At 35.2% G+C, this 21015-nt stretch overlaps 1 protein-coding gene across 6 annotated transcripts in view; it reads right to left on the minus strand.

The window, feature by feature from the left end:
* EXOC6B (exocyst complex component 6B) overlaps positions 1-21015 on the minus strand; it is a 729400-nt gene that overhangs the window by 251094 nt on the left and 457291 nt on the right. The gene's annotated exons all lie outside the window — the stretch shown is intronic.

Genomic DNA, 21015 nt, shown 5'->3' on the forward strand with positions numbered 1-21015 from the left:
AATGAGATCCTTGCCGGGTAATCTTGGTTGTAGGTTCTTCCCTTTCATCACTTTAAATATGTCATGCCACTCCCTTCTGGCTTGTAGATTTTCTGCTGAGAAATCAGCTGTTAACCTTATGGGAGTTCCCTTGTTATTTGTCGTTTTTCCCTTGCTGCTTTCAATAATTTTTCTTTGTCTTTAATTTTTGCCAATTTGATTACTATGTGTCTTGGCGTGTTTCTCCTTGGGTTTATCCTGTATGGGACTCTCTGTGCTTCCTGGACTTGGGTGGCTATTTCCTTTCCCATGTTAGGAAAGTTTTCGACTATAATCTCTTCAAATATTTTCTCAGGTCCTTTCTCTCTCTCTTCTCCTTCTGGGACCCCTATAATGTGAATGTTTTTGTGTTTAATGTTGTCCCAGAGGTCTCTTAGGTTGTGTTCATTTCTTTTCATTCTTTTTTCTTTATTCTGTTCTGTGGCAGTGAATTCCACCATTCTGTCTTCCAGGTCACTTATCCCTTCTTCTGCCTCAGTTATTCTGCTATTGATTCCTTCTAGTGTAGTTTTCTTTTCAGTTATTGTATTGTTCATCTGTATTTGTTTGTTCTTTAATTCTTCTAGGTCTTTTTTAAACATTTCTTGCATCTTCTTGACCTTTGCCTCCATTCTTTTTCCAAGGTCCTGGATCATCTTCACTATCATTATTCTGAATTCCCTTTCTGGAAGGTTGCCTATCTCCACTTCATTTAATTGTTTTTCTGGGGTTTTATCTTGTTCCTTCAGCTGGTATATAGCTTTCTGCCTTTTCACCTTGTCTATCTTGCTGTGAATGTGGTTTTTGTTCCACAGGCTGCAGGACTGTAGTTCTTCTTGCTTCTGCTCTCAAAGTGTTTATTTTATAATTCTTTGTTTTTCATTCCATTCTTCTGTGCTTTTGTCTGGCTAATATTCCCATACTCTATGTTTGTTCTGCTTTATGGTCCTTTTTTGAAATTTTAATCAATTAAAGTATGAACAGGCAGATGTTGGAGACATTACAGGTTCAGTTTAGACTGATGTAGATTCCTGTAGTTTCTCTCTTTTCCTCTTTTTTTCTTTTTCCTTTCAAAAGGGAGCGACGTGTGTGGTGAGCCTGGCCTCCAGCTGCTGGGCCCGAGGCTGACCCCATTCTCGATTAATTTAACTAAGTGGTATTCAAATTGTGATTAGGCAACCATTTCAAAATCAACTCATGATGATATAGGTAACAACTTTCAAAGAGACAACTAATATATTTTCTACATTTTCAACATATTTTCAATAGTTGTTTATTTAATGCATTTTCACTTAAGGTTTATTTATTTATTTTTATTTTTTTGACCATGTTGCACAACATGTAGCATCTTATTTCTCTGACCAGGGATCGAACCTGCACCCCCTGCAGTGGAAGTGCAGAGTCCTAACCACTGGACCGCCAGGGAAGCTCCCGAGGTATATTTAAAACAATAACTTGTGGGAGAAAAGTTTAGACATTTATTATCATTGATTCTCAATTAACAAAAGGATTTTTATTTTGGGATCACAGAATAAAAGAACAAAATGTTACACCTAACATATCATCCTAGAAAACTAAAATAATGGCGTAAATATAAAATGAAAGTAGAATATAAAAATTAGCAAAATGACAATATGTTGTGATATAAAAACAATTCCCTTGATTTGGAGCATCTGGCTAAATCAATAATATGTTCACATCTAAACTGCTCAAATCTAAGTTCTTTATAAATATTGAATTCACTGCTGTCTTAGAACTTCTGGACAGGAGACTAACCATGGATCAGTTCACTTCAGGATAAGCTCTGCCCAGTATTGGAAAGGACACTGTGATTGTCACATCTGCATCTGGGAAGGTGGCTAAGGACTTTGAGGAGAGAGTAAGTGTCATCAGCATTCTTTTATATATTCACAAATTTGAAAAGGTCATATGACATTCCATAGTGCCAAAAATGAAATAAGTGAAAAGCATACAATTTCAAGTCTATTGTTTCACTTATACTTAAGTCTAAAAGGAAAATAATCCTCAGCTTACATTATATAGATTTTGGAAGTCTTATACCAGAGCAGTAAACTATACATTATGTTCTCAGTCCTTTACCTTTGGTGTTTATATTCCTCACTTCACTTTCCAATTTGTCTTATAGCATTTTTTCCATTGCAGTTATTGGAGGATAGAATTATAATGAAGCTTTAGAAGAGATCCCTCCCAATATGAAGTTCTATAACTATGTTGGATGAAATATAAGTATTTAATAACTAAATGAGAGTAATACAAGAAATATAAGGTGAAAGTGACTCCAAATTCAGGTCAATCAAAATTTATCTTTGCTATTAGTATAATTTCTAATATGCTTTTCAAGTTATTGGGTTGGATGACCTCTAAACATTATGCAGACACCATGATAAATTATACACCAAGTTATTCGTCATTTGTGGTTCCAGCACATAGAGGTAGAAGCACAGGAATCTCAGGGTTGGAAGACTCAGAGTCCTAGTCTAGCACTCTGTCCTATGCATGCACTGCCTTTACAGTAAGTGTCCCATAAAAATACTATCCTCTATTTTAATGCTGACCATGAATTAACTAGTTCATGCTCTATTTAATTCACTTCTCTCTAACTTCTACTTTTTAGATCCATTCAAAACAGGTCTAATCTATCTTCCATACAACCACTTTTTCCAGCATTTGGATTTCCCATTTCTAGAAGAGGAAACAGAGGTTATCCAAATTTTATTCTAAAATAAAAAGGCAGCAAATTACTGGTAAGAGTCAGGAACAATATTCATAGCAGCAAGCTATAAACTGCTTTATTTCTAAAACAATGTGAAAGTCTATCCTTTGGAAAAATAATAAACTCCAGAAAATTGTGGCAGGCTCCTCAGTATTCACGTACTTTGTTACTACAGAGAGGGTAAAACAGACCGCAGAGAAATCTGAAGTAAAGAGGAAAAAGAAGCTAAACTCTGGTGTTTGGACAAGATCACTTTCTCAGAGTGCCCCCAGGCTTTTGGATAGAAGCAACTGAGCCAAATATCTGCTCAGGTTCCATGAAATCAGAGAAAGCACGTTTACCAGAGGGCCTTCAAAGGCAGAGGTCATATACTGTAGATGGTATAAACATATTAAAAGTTAATCATGGGACATTCACATGATATTTAAAAAGCAAATGAATTAAACAGTGACAGAGATTACTTATTAACTCATGGCAAAACAGAGTCAAGGTAAGTCATAAGAAAAGTAAATACTTGTGAGTTATCCATAAAGACATTGTGGTTTGGTAGTTTTCGGTAGTGGCAGTTTTTACTCAAAAGCAGATCAAATGCTATGTAAAATAGAGGAATTCATTGAATCAGACAGAAGATTACTAGATGTTCCTCATGACTCTCCACAGTTAGCATCAGTAATAAAATCATGCCAGGTCTAGCAATCTTCCCTCAATATCGTAGAATAGGTATGATTAGGGCTAATCATTGCCATATCATTTGCAGTAGACTGGGGCCATGAACTAAGATCAGACCTGAACTATTGAAACTCAACATGCTATAAAGCTTATGCCCATTAGACTCAGTCCCTGTCCTACACATGGGAGTCAGGTTCCATGAGGAAGGTAAAGAGGTAAACAAAAACCACTGGATGCATCCCTATGGACCACTGTTAAAGGAAAGGGAAACCCTAAAGAAAGATCACAATTAAATGTCCCCTCAGTAACTGACCTTTCATATTTCCTTTATGACAAGGTAGCATATCAACACTATTCCTTCAATAATCTCAAATTAATGAATGTTTCTTATATACATACTATAGAAGAATTTTAAAGTTTTAATAATAATAATATGTTACACCTATTACATAAGATTTAGTATTATTTATTACAAACTTTATAGTTAATACTTATTAAATGTTTACCACATATTAAGCAATATTATTTACTCCATAAAAGTTTTCATGGTTTTAGGATAATCCTCAATAAATCATTACCTGAAATAAAACTTCTGCAGGCCTACAGCTGTTAATGAAAAACTATCTGTGATCTAGAGGAACCTAACTTCACATAAATCTTTGAGATATAATTTTATAATCTTTCCCTTTTCCTCTCCAATCTACCAGTTAATATCATGAATGCTTCAGGTTACCTGTGATGTTTGAACCATAAAGTAAAATATAGTAAATACATATAACTAAAGAATGCAGACCTATAAGAAGAGAGATCATACACATCAACAGTACAGAATGGAAAACTCAATATCACCAAGAAAACAGAGAGACTAGAAATCAGAGATGTGGCACAGAGAAGTAGAATAGGGAAATGATAACATGAACAACTTGTCATGACCAATACTTCAATCCCTTAGGGAGAAAAAAGGTTTAATTTTGAAAATTATATTTAATAAGAAATGTATACTTCTCAAAGAGCAATACGTACCACCAAAAGACATCATTGAGAGAGTGAAAAGGCAAGCCAAAAACTGGAAGAAAATATGTGCAGTACAGGTATAAAAGACTAGTAACTAGAATAGTAGTTCTTGAAGTGTAATCTGCAGATGCCTGGGAGTCTTTCCGACTCTCTCAAGGGTCCACAAATTCAAAGCAATTTTCACAATAACATTAACATGCTATTTGCTTTTTTCACCGTGTCGAAATCTGCACTGATGACATTTCCCTCGTGTTGACATTTGCAAAAGTAATGATGGGCAAAACAACTGGTGCCTTAACATGAATTGATGGCGTGGCACCAAACTGTACTGGTAATTCTTGTATTCTTCAATGCCAGGCATGCACAATAAAACAAATGCCAGTTTTGTGTAAGAATGTCCTTGAAGAAGCAGTAAAAGCTATTAATTTTATTAAATCCCAACCCTTGAGTACGTACGTCTCTTTTATATTGTGACAAATTGGTAAGTATGCATAAAGTATTTATGCTGCATACTAAAGTATGATAAAGAAAAGCACTTGCATGATAGTTTGAGTTGCAAGGTGAACTAGCTCCCTTTTTCATGGAACATCCTTTTCACTTGAAAAAATAGCTGACAGAAAATTTATGGTTATTCAGACTTGGGTTTTTGGTAGGGATTTTCTTGAAAATGATCAGAATGAGTCTGCCACTTAAAACAACTGACAGTATTAGTTGCCAATGACACAATTCAAGCTTACAAGCAAAATTTTGAATTTTGAAAAACTAGTATCTGCCATCATGATATAGCTCACCAGTACTTAAAGACTTTTTAAATGAGACTGGTAGTAATAATACTGAGTGTGATTTTTTTATATTATATACTAAAATATGTCAACATTTGGAAGATCTGGACAACTCAGTGGACCAATATTTTCTAAATGAACAATGCATGATGCTACAAAATCATGCATGGGTAAAAGATCTATTCAAAGTACAAAACAGACCAATGAACTCTAAGGTTACAGAATATGAAAAATTCATTAATAAGGTTTCAGATTCTACATTGCAACTAACCTATAAGAATCTATTATATGTCAAGTTCTGCTATAGTATCAAAAAGTATAAAAAATTATCTGAAAAAGGCTGTTAAAATACTCCTTTATTCAACATACCTACGAGGCTAGATTTTCTCATATACTTCCACCAGAACAATGTATCACAATCGACTGATGCAGAAGTAGATTTGTGATATCCAATTGTCTTCTATTAAGCCAGACATTAAAGTTATATATTTTAAAAAAAAGTAATGTCATTCCTCTGACTAAATTTCTTTGGTTTTTGAAAACAGAATTATTTTCTTGAAAAATATATTATTCACATTAACAATAATAGGTGTATTGTTATTTTAAAATAAATATTTTTAAATTTCTCAGTATTAATTTCAATATGATAAATATTGATAGATATGAAGAGCATACACAAAAGCTCTTTGGATTCCTCAATAAAAAGAAGTCTGAAGACCAAAAGTTTGAGTGCAGCTGTATTAGCTTCCTACTGCTCCTGCAGCAAATCAGTACAAATTTAGTGGCTTCTTACAGTTCTGGGGGTCCGAAGTCCAAAATAGGCCTTATAGGGCTAAAATTAAGGCAACTTCCTTCTGGAGGCTCTAGGAAAAAAATCTGTTCCTTGCTTTTTTCAGCTTCTAGAAGCTGCCCACGTTTCCCAGCTCCTGGCTATATCACTCTGACCTTTGCTTCCATCATTACATCTTCCATTCTGACTCTGACACACCTACCTCCCTCTTATAAGGACCCTTGAGATTACACTGGGTCCATCCAGATATTACAAAATAATCTCCCTAACTCAGGAACCTTAGCTTAATCATATCTTCAAAGTTCCTTTTGCCATTAACATACCACAGCTGCTTAACTAAATATATCCTGAACAGAAAATCTTTAATAAAAAGGCAGATAACCCAGTTAAAAAATGGGCAATAGACTTGAACAACACTTCACAAAGAAGTATATACAAGTGGCCAATAAGCATGTGAAATGTTGTTCAATTTCAAATGAAATATCAATGCAATACCACTATATATACAATAGAAAGATTAAAATGATAAAGACAAATAAACCTAAATATAGATCGTATAATTCTTTGGAAAATTGTTTGGCAGGAAACTGAACATTTTCATACACTATGACACAGCAATTTCACTCCTAAGTATGTACTCAAAAGAAATATGTTCACCAAAATACATAAATAAGAAGTTTCAAAGCAACACTATTTCTAATAACCAAAAACTGGAAACAACTCAAATGTCTAAAAACTTTAGAACAGATAACAAATTATGGCATATTCATATAATGGAATATTATATAGGAATAAGAATGAACAAATGCTAGTTATCACAGATTAATTATGGTGAACCTAAGAAATGACACAAAAGAATACATATGACACAAAAGAATGGAATTTGTATCATTCCACAAATAGGCAAAATCAAGCTATAGTATTAGAAGTACAGATAAAGATTACCCACAGGGAGAAAGGTGAAGATTTGACAGGGGAAAGGCTAGAACAGTCTTCTGGGAAACTGGTAATATTCTGTTTCTTGGTCGTCGTGCTGATGACACAGGTATGTCTACTTTGTGAAAATTCATCAAACTATGTACTTATGATTTGTTTACTTTTCTATATGTTTGTTATTCTTCAATTTAAAATAAGTAAATAAACTTATTTCCTTTTCTCAAGGATGGAGTATTTTTAAAATAACACATATCTTCAAGGGCCTCTTACATAAAACAATGAGCTATAGGGGTCACCATGTCTGTTTTACAACAGCAGAAATATAGATATGGTCAACATGGCACCAAAAATACAGTTCTAGAGAACAATCCTTAGATTTTACACAGTTCCAGTTGGATCTATATTCACATATAGGAGAAACAGGCATAGAAAAAAACTACCTTCACAAAGGGTTCATGTTAGACTCCTTGAGCCTACAGAGTTGGGGCCTGTTTGTCTATTGAAAGACAGCTTCCCATTTTCAGGTCCTCATCAGTTCTTGATTCTAAGACTATCTTCCAAAGGAGTTATCAAGATACAAAACAATGAAACTTAAAATAAAAACAAAAGCCAGCAATTCACCAAAACAAAACACTCATATTCAAAGACACGACATAAAACGTCCTCACTTTGTTAGTTTAACTGTCACTGTAAGTGTTGAAAAAAGTCTCCATCTTGGAACAAAGGTAGTAAATAATTCATTTGCAGGAATATTGTAAGGGCAATCAAATTATCCTAAACGAAATGAAAAGAAAAAGTAGATAATCTTAACATAATCAGAAATGCATTATGTTATATTTTTAAAATATATTGTAATACATTCAGGGAAGTATTTCAGGGTAGAAAATTCATTTTTTTGGCTTTGTGTGTGTATATGTATGTCACAAAAATAATTTTTCAAGATGGTAGTTTTTCCCTAAGAAGAGCCTGGACCTCATCTACAACCAGGGAGCTAAAAAGCAACAAGCCTGCAATTCCTAATTCAAAGTAGGAGAAGTCCCCAGAGGCAAGTATGCACTGTGTCTGATTTCCAATAATGTGTGTTATTTGTTTGGAGAAGTTCAAGCACTTACTAAACCATATTAAAACTGTGGCTGTAAACCACCATGAAAGTACTGCAGAACAGTAGCATGTGCCAGATTCCTGTTAATTTAACTGTGAACTCCTCACCCCATAGTATGTGCACTAGATGTGCTAGAGTATCTTGGCTCCAAATGGCAGGCTCAAATTTACCATCTTGTCAAAGAAGTAAAAATGTAGTTTATAATGACCTAACTGCAATATTCCTAAGCAGCAGTAACTTCTTCCTTGGGAACTTGGATAAATACATTTTCACTGCTTTCCCAACCTCATTCTTATGAAATGGAATTGTAAAGCAAAATAAATTTGTAATAAAGAGCTGTAATCAGAAAAGATGTCATGTGATGACAAACAGTCATTTGAGTTGGAGGTCACTGTTCCATACATGATGTCCCTTTTAGACATATCCAATCTCTTCATGATATTCACTGGATACTTACTCAGTGTTCGATATATTAAAAAGTCTAAGACATTTTCTTTCAAAGAACTTGTAATCTGAGTTGATGATAATGGGAATATATAGAAAAAGTAATAATTAAAGATAATATATCTTAAATTTCAAATAGAGAATGGACATAATAAGATCTATAGATGTTTACAAGAAAGTCAAACCCTTGGGATTTTTCTCCCTCTGGAGAGGAAGGGGACCAGTCCTGAAAGACTTCATGGGGAAAATAGGCTTTGAATTGTATTTCAAAGGAAGGAAATATTTTAAAGTGAGATGAGAAGTCCTTCCAAGGAGAAAGAAAAGTATAAACAAAAATCTACAGCCAGGAATAAGCATAGTATGTTTAGGAACAATGAATAGATACACTTGGCTGAAGTCAAATGGTTTATGTAAAGGAATTATGGGAAATATACATAGTATGGACAAGAGTTACACTAGAAGGCATACGAATCACTAAAAATTGATGAAAACAGGGCATGACAGACATCAGTGTTTCTGGAGTACACATCTGGAAATACATTGGCATAAAGAGAAACTCTGCCTTATGCTCTTCCTTTAACAACCACATACCCTCAGTTGTCCTCGGTTATGATTTATTATCCCTGATCTAAACTTGATCATGGTTCTCAGTCCTCTTGCCTAGAACTTTAATAGGATACCTCAACTCCACAGCAACCCTACATATTCCAAACATCTTCTTTAGTCTGAAATTTTAGGAAAAAGCAACTCGTTTACTCTAGTAAAAGATCATGGGCTTCAGCATGAGAGGCCTCTCTGTTCTACCATGTATTACTTGTATGATCTTGGGCAATGATATACTGTCTATACCTAAATTTAATCTATAAAAAGGGGTTAATTTGCAGACTGAAATGAGCTAAATGAAGAAGACCAGAACATAAATAAACTTTAAAATGTGGATTTTTTTTTCTTTCACTGTTGTATGAGCAAAGGCAAATATGAACTGGAAGAGGAGCTATGAAATCTCAAGATTTTAAAAAAATATTTCTTAAAATAACAAAAAATTATAATATACCCACAATTTGAAAAAGATTAGGAAGCCCTACTACAAACACAAATATTTACATTTAACATAGTTCCTTCTGAACTTTAACATGTTTTTAGAGTTTTACCCACCTGTAATCATTTTGCTTACAAAATTTTCATTCTGCTTCTTTCATTTAACATTATATTATAAATATTTTGCAATGTTATTTGATATTCATAAAATTCATTTTAATAAATGCATAATAGTTCATTGAGCAACAGTATTATAGTTTATATAACCATTTACCTATTATACAATTAAGGTTGTTTTTAATTATTTGCTATTACAAGCTATATAGAAATAATTGTTTTGTCTTCAGAAAATATCCAGTTTCCCATTACCCCAGCACCAATGAGAAAAATCAGAGCAGCACCCTTTCCATTTTATAAAGGTATCCAAGATATTAAGATGGTCAGATACAGCAGCATCCAAGATGTTCTCACTGGTATCTCTGACTCTTAAACAGCATATCAGATATGGAGCTTTAAAGTTGTAGGATTTTATAGTCCTTTAAGCTCTAGATTCTCCTTATTTTCTACTTTATCTCATCACCAAATAAAGAATTAGAAGGATTAGTATTTGGACTCAAACTTTCTTACTCTTTTATTTAATAATTATAAGAGCAGGAGATAACCCAGCGATCAATATCATTAAAGGGGCAAAGGACTACTGGCTGAATACTACCGGAAACAATGGCTGTGGCTATTGCTAATAGTAGTTTTATGGGGGAAAAGTGCTAAGTAATAGCTCATACAAAGATACCTCTGTAGAAATATGAAACTCCTAAGGGATGTAAGTGACTAACTGAACTCACAACTCCAATACCACACTAATAATGAGCTAATTTTTTTTATTTCAAAGTACTCTATGCAGCTCAAATAACCAAAATCTTAACCGCACAGAAAAAGGGAACAATTTCTCAACAGACAGAGAAATCATCAGTAAATCTTGCTCCAACAGAGGAAAAAAATACATGGCTACACATATATATATATATACACATACATATATGATATACATACATTCTCATTTATTCCTTGCAACAAATTCATACGCACAAACACACACACACACACACACACAGAAAACATGCTTAATATAGTACCTGGTACATGATATGTACTCAAAAGATAGTAGCTATTATTAAATATTGAGAGACAGTTTTATGTGGTGGAGAAAGCATGACTCAGAGTAAAAAAACCTAAGATTTACCCCTACTAATGATTCATTTTCTGACCTTCCGCAACACCACTTTAGGTCTCAGTTTCCATATCTGTCCACAAGGAAAAATAATAACTATTCATACATCACAGAGGTTGTTTAAAAAACCAAATGAGACAATGAGAATATGCAAAAGAAGTTTGAATATAATAAAGTAATACACAAATGCAAGGCATTTTTATAATTAAAATTCTGTCACTTGAAAAACAATTACCTTCTTTATTTGGGTAAGCAAGAGAGAATATGGAAGGAAAAAGACCAATTTAGAATTTCAACCCCAACAAACCTTTGGTCCTTATCTCAGAATAATAGTTTATGACTTTTATTTTTAATAATTAAATGATTACTTTTAATAATGTATATGATCCCAAAATGGTTTTTGATCCCCAGGTAGGAATTCACTTATTTTATAATTCAAAACAAGAACTCTACAAAAACTTACTGTGTACCATTTCATGGGAGATGCTGAACTGTCCACAGGGATAGAGATGAATAAGACAAAGTCTCCATCTATCCAGGGTTCAGCCCTACCTCTGCCAATCAATCTAGTAGGTAAGATGGTAAACTGGAAAAGTTTTAAATTCAAATAAATCTGTTTAAATCCTGACCCTGACACCTATATGCTGTATCTCTTACAAAGTATGTTACTTCCCTGAGTTCATGTTCTCAGTACTAAAATGTAAAACTTATCTGATTGAGGCATGTTGAGTCTTCATTAACTGGATGACATATAACACATGTAAAGCATCTGGCACACATACATCTTAATTACCACCCTCCCATTTCTTGAAGTAAGCACACAAAGGAAGGACACAACCCACCCAAGACCGAATTAGGCTAGTGCCGTAAAAGAAGTGCCACAGAAAAGGAAGATGTCACATCTGGTTAAGTGAACTGGAGAAGACTTCATGGAAGGTGTGGGATTTCAAATGAGCCTTGAAGGATGGGTAAGATTTCAACAGATACAGGTAAGGGGCAGAAGCAGTAAAAGTAGACAAAAGCACGAAAAAACACCAAGAGTAGAAAACAGTAGAGTGTGCTTGACAAACAGCAATATTTCAGTCTTGGGCTAATAGAAAACTGAGACAAAGACAAAAAGATAGTGTGGGGGTCGTATTATGGAAAGTCTTGATGGTTACAGAGCAGATTTTGTACTTAATGGAAGTCACTGACAGTTTCTAAATAGCAGAATCATTTGGTTAGTCTTGAGATGACAGCAGTTCACAGAATTAAATGGTGTGCCACCAGAAATGTCTGTTTTTAAAGGGTTTTAGACAAGAAAAATTTCAGGAACTTGTATGTAGAAAATAACTTTCCCTTAAAGATAAGCCATCAAGTAACTGCCCAGGAAGGATGACCAAGGACAGGTATCACTGTATTTTCAGACAAAGAAACTAAGGCAAAACAAGGTGGGTTAAGAGAGATCTTGCCCCAGGTCATATAAATTAACATTAACAGCAGACAAAGAAAACTAACTCAAGATTCCCTCCTCTGGGTCTGTTACTTGAGACAGTATTTCCTCTCTCTCAAGTATTTCTGAAAGATAATTATCAGAATAACAAGGATAAGCTCTCAAAAGTATGTTCTTATGCTGAGCATGCAAAATGAGTAGCTATGCATGCAACTGTAAATTATACAATTGGAGCCTGATAAAATGCTTGTGTGCTTACCTCATCTGTTAATTCAAAGGATACAGCAACATTTTAGAAGTCTAACTGTGGAAACCTTATTATTACAATGATTTGTGGGTGCCTCATGAAAAGAGCTAAGCTACCCTGGTCACCAAAACTTCAAGGGGAAAATAGTTAAAAATTTCAATAATTTTACCCTAATCATTCACTGTCTAATAAAGTGTAATCTAGGATATCATCTCTCTCTCTCTCTCTCTCTCTCTCTCTCTCTCTCTCTCTCACACACACACACACACACACACACACATTAACATACCCCTTTAGCTTTGTCGCTATTGTGGTGACAAAACATCCCTGAGAAGTAAGAAAAACCGAGGATTTCAAAATGTAAGAGAACGAGACAGTCTTTGCTGTTTTCTTTACAGTTCTTTCCATATCCCTATTTCCTATCATTCAATCCTCTTTGACAGAGAGTCACTATTGCTAGGGAATTTTTTAAATGAAAAGAAGTATTTATATTTATTAAAAGACAAATGACTCTGGTTCTTTCTCAGAAATAGCTCCTTCCTCTCTCATCTTTCGCTAATAATGTACAAGAGTGAATTTTAGACACAGCTGTTTTGCTAATACATTTTACTAAAATGAGGTTCCATGAAGAATTTATCTAGCATGCTGGGGAACATGAACATAAATGCTGAGTCATCTAATTTGCTCCCTGTGGAAAACCAGAACAAGGGACAGTTTTAGAAATCATACTAATTTGATTCTAATGAATACAATAGTTGGTGAATATGACTACTTTTTGAACGTGTGGTTTCAGAAAGACATCTCTATATTAGACAAGACAAAAACATGGCAATTATGAAAGCCATATTGAGGATTCAGGGCTGTGAATTACCTCTGACTTCAATTCTGAATGGTAAGTGGTAAGGTGATTATGAATGGTAGGATCAACTCAATCTACACTGAGAGGTTACTGTATAGTATTTAGGTAGCAATGGTAGCTTAGAATAAAAAAAAAAAAAGGAAAAAACCCTCAACTAATTACTTACAATATAACCCTGTACCAAAGATCACATCACTATAGGTGGAAAAAGCATGTATTTGGAGTTAGACAAACATGAGTTTAACTCAGAGTTCTACTTCTAAATTGCCTGGATGTTAAAGTAAGTATGGTATTGACATATGATAGCTCCTGTATATATAGGAACCACTGTATTATATGACATGTATGAACAGTAACACTTAGTATGAGGGTTGTTTTCATATTTTAAGAATAGAGAAATAAAAAAAACAAGAAATTTTAATATTAAGAATACCTATACAGGATGATTTTGACTTGCAGTATTGCATTTTTACCTTATGATACTCTAAAATCTTACTCACTCAAATAACTGTACAATGCTGGGGGAGACATAATGACCAAAATACTACTGCCCATTTTCCTTTCAAAATATGAAACACATCTAAAAAAATCTTTCATCAATAAAAGTGGTTTTTTTAATATAAATTAATTATCAAAGACAAAATAATCTTGAGATAGAGAATAATGATTCTAAACATCACCTTCTCCCAAGCCAGGATTATAAATATTTCATGACAGGAAAAAATACTTTTAACACAGATAAACAAAAGGGAAAAATTACACACTAAAGATGAGTACAGTAAATCAGGGAGTATTTAATTCTAGATTTTTACTATATATAATATAGATGAATAATGCTCCTATATGTATATTAATAAAAATGAGATCATATTGTTACAGTTTTGTTTTTTTTGTTTAATTGTGGCCACGCCAAGTGGCTTGCAGGATCTTAGTTCCCTGACCAGGGATTGAAACCGGGCCCCTGGCAGTGAAAGTGCTGAGTCCTAACAACTGGACAGCCAGGGAATTCCCTTTTTTATTTTCTTAGGTCCCAGGCTTCTTTATTTAAGAACAAGGTGATGGGAACTTCCCTGGTGGTCCACTGGTTAGGAATCCATCTTGCAATGCAGGGGACGGTTTGATCCCTAGTCAGGGGACTAAGATCCCACCTGCCGCTGGGCAACTAAGCCCGAGTGCCACAACTACAGAGCCCATGCACTCTGGAGCCCGAGTGCCACAACTAAGACCCAATACAGCCAATAAATAAATAAATAAATATTTAAAAAAAAAGAACAAGGTGATGAGTGATGTGGGGATTAAAATCAAGAGCATCATTGAACTTCACTTTGCCTCCAACCAGTTTGAAAAGCAATATGCTTTTCAAATTAAGAGATGAATAACATATTTTTAAATGAATAAATATCATCTAAATTAATTTAGTGAATGACTGACATCACATTATGTGAATATATAATACTTTATTTAGCTAATAAATCTGTTACTGGACTTTTAATTTATTCCCAACTCTTTACTATACAAAAGATAACACTATGATGAACATATTTATATCTGAATTTTATAATATACCTATGATTACTTCAGTTAGATTTCTATACATGTGATTGCAGGAAAAAAGGTAAACAAATTTTAAAAGATGAGAGATATTGAAAAACTAACCACTAAGAAGACTATACCCATTTACACACCTACCAGAAATATATCAGGAGAGCTATTCCCTGAAATATTAATCATAAATATTGAACGTTATCATTTTCTTATTTACTTTTGGCAAGTTTATAGGCAAAAATACGCCACAAATTTATATATATCTTATTACTAGAATTACATGCTTCGTTCATGTTATCACTAGTCTTTTATTTTTCTTGTCTTCTGACTGCCTTAATACAACTTTTGTAAACTTTTTCATCAAGTTGTATCTTCTTATTAAATTTGAAAGAATGTGTGATTTTGTTATATATTATAGATATTAACCTTTGGGAATATTTATTGTAATTGTTTTTACTGATAATCTTACATTCTATTTTCTTAATTAATACCATTTAGGTGCATTAAACCTAACTGGTTAAAAATCATTTTTTATAGTCAAATTATTAACCTTTTCCTTAATGATTTCAGTCTTTGGTGTCATCCTTATGATGGTGAGTCACTTTCAGATTATAGAAATATTTGCTAATATTTTTACTGGTTTCCCCATAATTTCTTTCTTTTAAAAATATGAACACAGATTTGATCTAGAATTCATTTTGATATATGAGACAGAGTTAATATGCTTTTTACCCAAATGAGCAGATAGTACTGGTAACAGCAATTGCTAAAATGCCATCTTTATCATATACTAAATTCTTACTTATACTTTGAAATATTTATAGATTTTGTATTTAACTATTCCTTTAATCTACCAGTCTATTCCAGTGTAAGAAGAATATTAAGTTATTTTGGTTCATAATAACCTTTCTATATTTGAAAAGACCACACTCATTAATTTTCTTTTTCATATTTTTTTGGCAAATATTTTCCAATTTTGTCTCTGAATGAATTGTAGAATTATTTTGTTAAGATAACCCACCACCATCAAATCCACTTGATATTCATTGCAGTTAGATTAATTTCAGAGAAACTCTCTACAATATGAAATATTCTCATCCTAGAACACATATATTTGTACATAATATGCATATATTTGTACATAATGAAGTATCTTTTAAATTACTCTGTGACATGTTTTTCACATTTGTGTTATACATTACTTGTTAAGTCTACTCACAGAGATCTTATATCTTATGCCTCAATAGCAAATAGGGCACTTTTAAGGCAATACTTATATGAGGGTTTGCTAACATAAGAGAAGCTGATTTGTTTTTTAAGTGTACCATGTAACCAAAAGTATTACTGGTCCTAATTATTTTTCAGTCGATTTTCTTGAGTTTTCCAACCACACAATAATAACCTAGGAATAATGATAAGATACATGGCTCATTGTACTATTGGTAATTTATTCTTTTTTTTACCATAGTTATTTGATAAAACTTCTAAAGCAGTGGTGAGAACAATCTTCACCATTCTTCTGAAGTTGATGCAAATAAATGTTTTTAGTTTCCACTGCTAAGTCTATGGTGGCTGCTGAATTTCACACAGATGCTCTTTAACACGTTATTGAAATATTATATTGCTTGTATTTTAGTAACTTTTTTTAAAAATCAGAAATGCAGGCTGGATGTTATACAATGTCTTTTTAGAATATATAAAAGTGTTCATATACTTTATCTCCTTCACCTAGTACTGTGATATTATTAGATTGTTAAATATCAAACCATCCTTGCATTTCTAAAATAAATCCTACATCCTAATGCTAAATTACTTTCTCAAAATATTTTGGAATTGACTTGCTAAATTTGTTTTCATCCATAATTGTGAGATTGGTTTGTAAGTTTTGTCTTTTGTGCTACTTTCTCTGGCTTTGGTATCAAGATGAAGCTTGAGGAAATGACCTAGTTTTCTACAGGCCAATACTCCCACCCAAAACTAGAAAAGGTAGTAAAAAAAAATTAGAGAAAACATATATTTAAAGACACCAGAAGGCTGGGAAGCAATGAAAACTAAAGGGAATAAAACTGCGAAGAAGGCAGACCTGTTAAAGGTGAGCTAAGGATCTGAAGCTGTCCCTGGAGGCATTTGGCAAACCTAGGAACAGAAACAGACTGAGAATCTGGGTTAGGTCCAGGCAGACAGTAGCTACCAGGGTGAAAAAAAAAAAAAAATCACTGAATTTTTGTTGCTTCCATGGGGCCGAAGTGCCAGAATTAGAGATCTCAGAGCCAGCTTTCTCCTCAAGACATTTTCTGAATTCTAAAGCTACACAGCTGAGGAAAATAAAGGTCTAAGCCAAAATCTTTCAAAAGCAAAGTAAGATTTCCTGCAGTCTCACAGAGTTTGAGAAAAAAAGACTCACTAGTGGGAGGATTCATGAGAATCTCAGGTGGAAGCTTGAAAGCTCTTCAGGGAGTAATGAATTGATATTGACAGTCTCTAACCACATTTTTTCCTGTGGGCAATTGCTGACATGGGTAAGACTTCTACTCAAGATATTTGCCAAATTCTAAAATTGAAAAAAGCAGGAGGCTGAAGAGATAAGTTTATCTGAAAAGGAGAAATTTCCATAGTCCTCTCAGTACTGAAGAGACAATAATGTGCCAGGCTCACATTAAAAGCTCAGAAAACCCACATCCCAGCAACAAAGGTAAACCAGAAGAGACATTCAAGATGGCAGAAGAGTAAGAAGGAGATCACCTTCCTCCCCACAAATACATCAGAAATACATCTATATGTGGAACAACTCCTACGGAACACCTACTGAATGCTTGCAGAAGAACTCAGACAGCCCAAAAGGCAAGAAACTCCCCACGTACCTGGGTAGGGCAAAAGAAAAAAGAAAAAAAAGAGAAAAAAGAATAGGGACGGGACCTGCACCACGGGGAGGGAGCTGTGAAGGAGGAAAAGTTTCCATACACTAGGAAGCCTCTTCACTGGCAGAGACTGGGGTGGCGGAGGGGGGAAGCTTCTGAGCCATGGAGGAGAGCTCAGCAACAGGGGTGCAGAGAAAAGCGGAGAGATTCCCGCAAGGAGGATCCATGCTGACCAGCACTCACCAGCCCGAGAGGCTTGTCTACTCAGCTGCCAGGGTGGGTGGGTGCTGGGAGCTGAGACTCGGGCTTTGGAGGTCAGATCCCAGGGAGAGGACTGGGGTTGGCTGTGTGAACACAGCCTGAAGCGGGATAGTCTGCCACAGCTAGCCGGGAGTGTGTCGGGGAAAAGGTCTGGAACTGCCAAACAGGCTAGAGACTTTTCCTTGCCACGTTATTTTGTGGTGCGTGAGCAGAGGGGATTAAGAGCACTGCCTAAATGAGCTCCAGAGACGGGCGTGAGCCGCACCTATCACCGTGGACACCAGAGACGGGCATGAGATGCTAAGGCTGCTGCTGCAGCCGGCAAGAAGCCTGTGTGCAAACACAGGTCACTCTCCACACCTCCCCTCCTGGGAACCTGTGCAGCCCACCACTGCCAGGGTCCCGTGATCCAGGGACAAATTTCCCGGTAGAACGCAAGGCACGCCTCAGGTTGGTGCAACGTCATGCCGGCCTCGGCTGCCACAGTCGTGCCCCACATTCTGTACCCCTCCCTCCCCATGGCCTGAGTGAGACAGAGCCCCCTAATCACCTGCTACTTTAACCCCGTCCTGTCTGAGTGAAGAACAGATGCCTGTAGGCAACCTATACACAAAGGCGGGGCCGAATCCAAAGCTGAACCCCAGAGCAGTGTGAACAAAGAACAGAAAGGGAAATTTCTCCATGCAGCCTCAGGAGCAGCAGATTAAATCTCCACAATCAACTTGATGTACCCTGCATCTGTGAAATACCTGAAAACACAACGAATCATCCAAAATTGAGGTGGTGGACGTTGGGAGCAACGATATATATTTTTTCCTTTTTCTCTTTTTGTGAGTGTGTATGGGTATGCATCTGTGTGTGATTTTGTCTCTATAGCTTTGCTCCTACCATTTGTCATAGGGTTCTGTCTGTCTGTATTTTTTTTTTTTCTCAAGTAAAGTTTTTAGCACTTGTTATCATTGGTGGATTTGTTTTTTGGTTTGGTTGCTCTCTTCATTCATTCTTTTTATTATTTGTAATAATTATTTTCCATTTTTTATTTTAATAACTTTATTTTATGTAATTTTATCTTTCTTTCTTTTTTTCTCCCTTTTCTTTTGAGCAATGTGGCTGACAGGGTCTTGGTGCTCCGACCGGGCATCAGGCCTGTACCTCTGAGATGGGAGAGCCGAGTTCAGGACATTGGTCCACCAGAGACCTCCCAGCTCCTCGTAATATCAAACAGTGAAAATCTCCCAGAGATCCCGATCTCAACGCCAAGACCCAGCTCCACTCAATCACCAGCAAGCTACAGTGCTGCACACCCCATGCCAAGAAACTAGCAAGACATAACACAACCCCACCCATTACCAGAGAGGCTGCCTAAAATCATAATAAGGTCACAGACACCCAAAAACGCACCACCAGATGTGGACTTGCCCACCAGAAAGATAAGATCCAGCCTCATTCACCAGAACACAGGCACTAGTCCCCTCCACCAGGAAGTCTACACAACCCACTGAACCAACCTTAGCCACTGGGGGCAGAAACCAAAACCTAGAGAACTATGAACCTGCAGCCTGCGAAAAGGAGACCCCAAACACAGTAAGTTAAGCAAAATAGAAAGACAGAGAAACACACAGAGGACGAAGGAGCAAGGTAAAAACCCACCAGACCTAACAAATGAAGAGGAAACAGGCAGTCTACCTGAAAAAGAATTCAGAATAATGATAGTAAAGATGATCCAAAATCTTGGAAATAGAATACAGAAAATACAAGAAACGTTTAACAAGGACCTAGAAGAACTAGAGCACAAACAATGATGAACAACACAACAAATGAAATTAAAAATTCTCTACAAGGAATCAATAGCAGAATAACTGAGGCAGAAGAACGGATAAGTGAACTGGAAGATGAAATAGTGGAAATAACTACTGCAGAGCAGAATAAAGAAAAAAGAATGAAAAGAATTGAGGACACTCTCAGAGACATCTGGGACACATTAAACGAAACAACATTTGGATTATAGGGGTCCCAGAAGATGAGGAGAAAAAGAAAGGGACTGAGAAAATATTTGAAGAAATTATATTTGAAAATTTCCCTAATATGGGAAAGGAAATAGTTAATCAAGTCCAGGAAGCACAGAGAATCCCATACAGGATAAATCCAAGGAGAAACATTTGAAGACACATATTAAATAAACTATCAAAAATTAAATACAAAGAAAAAATATTAAAAGCAGCAAGGGAAAAGCAACAAATAACACACAAGGGAATCCCCATAAGGTTAACAGCTAATCTTTCAGCAGAAACTCTGCAAGCCAGATGGGAGTGGCAGGACATATTTAAGGTGATGAAACAGAAAAACCTACAACCAAAATTACTCTACCCAGCAAGGATCTCATTCAGATTTGATGGAGAAATTAAAACCTTTACAGACAAGCAAAAGCTGAGAGAGTTCAGCACCACCAAACCAGCTTTAAAACAAATGCTAAAGGAACTTTTCTAGGCAGGAAACAAAAGAGAAGGAAAAGACCTACCATTACAAACTCAAAACAATTAAGAAAATGGTAATAGGAACATACATATCGATAATTACCTTAAACTCAAATGGATTAAATGTGCCAACCAAAAGACACAGACTGGCTGAATGGATACAAAAACAAGAAGCACAAATATGCTGTCTACAAGAGAGCCACCTCAGACCTAGAGACACATACAGACTGAAAGTGAGGGGATGGAAAAAGATATTCTATACAAATGGAAATCAAAAGAAAGCTGGAGTAGCAATTCTCCTATCAGACAAAATAGACTTTAAAACAATGACTATTACAAGAGACAAAGGAAACTACATAATGATCAAGGGATCGATCCAAGAAGAAGATATAACAATTGTAAATATTTATGCACCCAACATAGGAGCACCTCAATACATAAGGGAAATGCTAACACCCATAAAAGGGGAAACTGACAGTAACACAATGATACTAGGAGAATTTAACACCCCACTTTCACCAATGGACAGATCATACAAAATGAAAATAAATAAGGAAACACAAGCTTTAAATGATTCATTAGAC

This window comes from Phocoena sinus, chromosome 13, assembly GCF_008692025.1.
Source record: "Phocoena sinus isolate mPhoSin1 chromosome 13, mPhoSin1.pri, whole genome shotgun sequence".
Lineage (NCBI taxonomy): Eukaryota > Metazoa > Chordata > Mammalia > Artiodactyla > Phocoenidae > Phocoena > Phocoena sinus.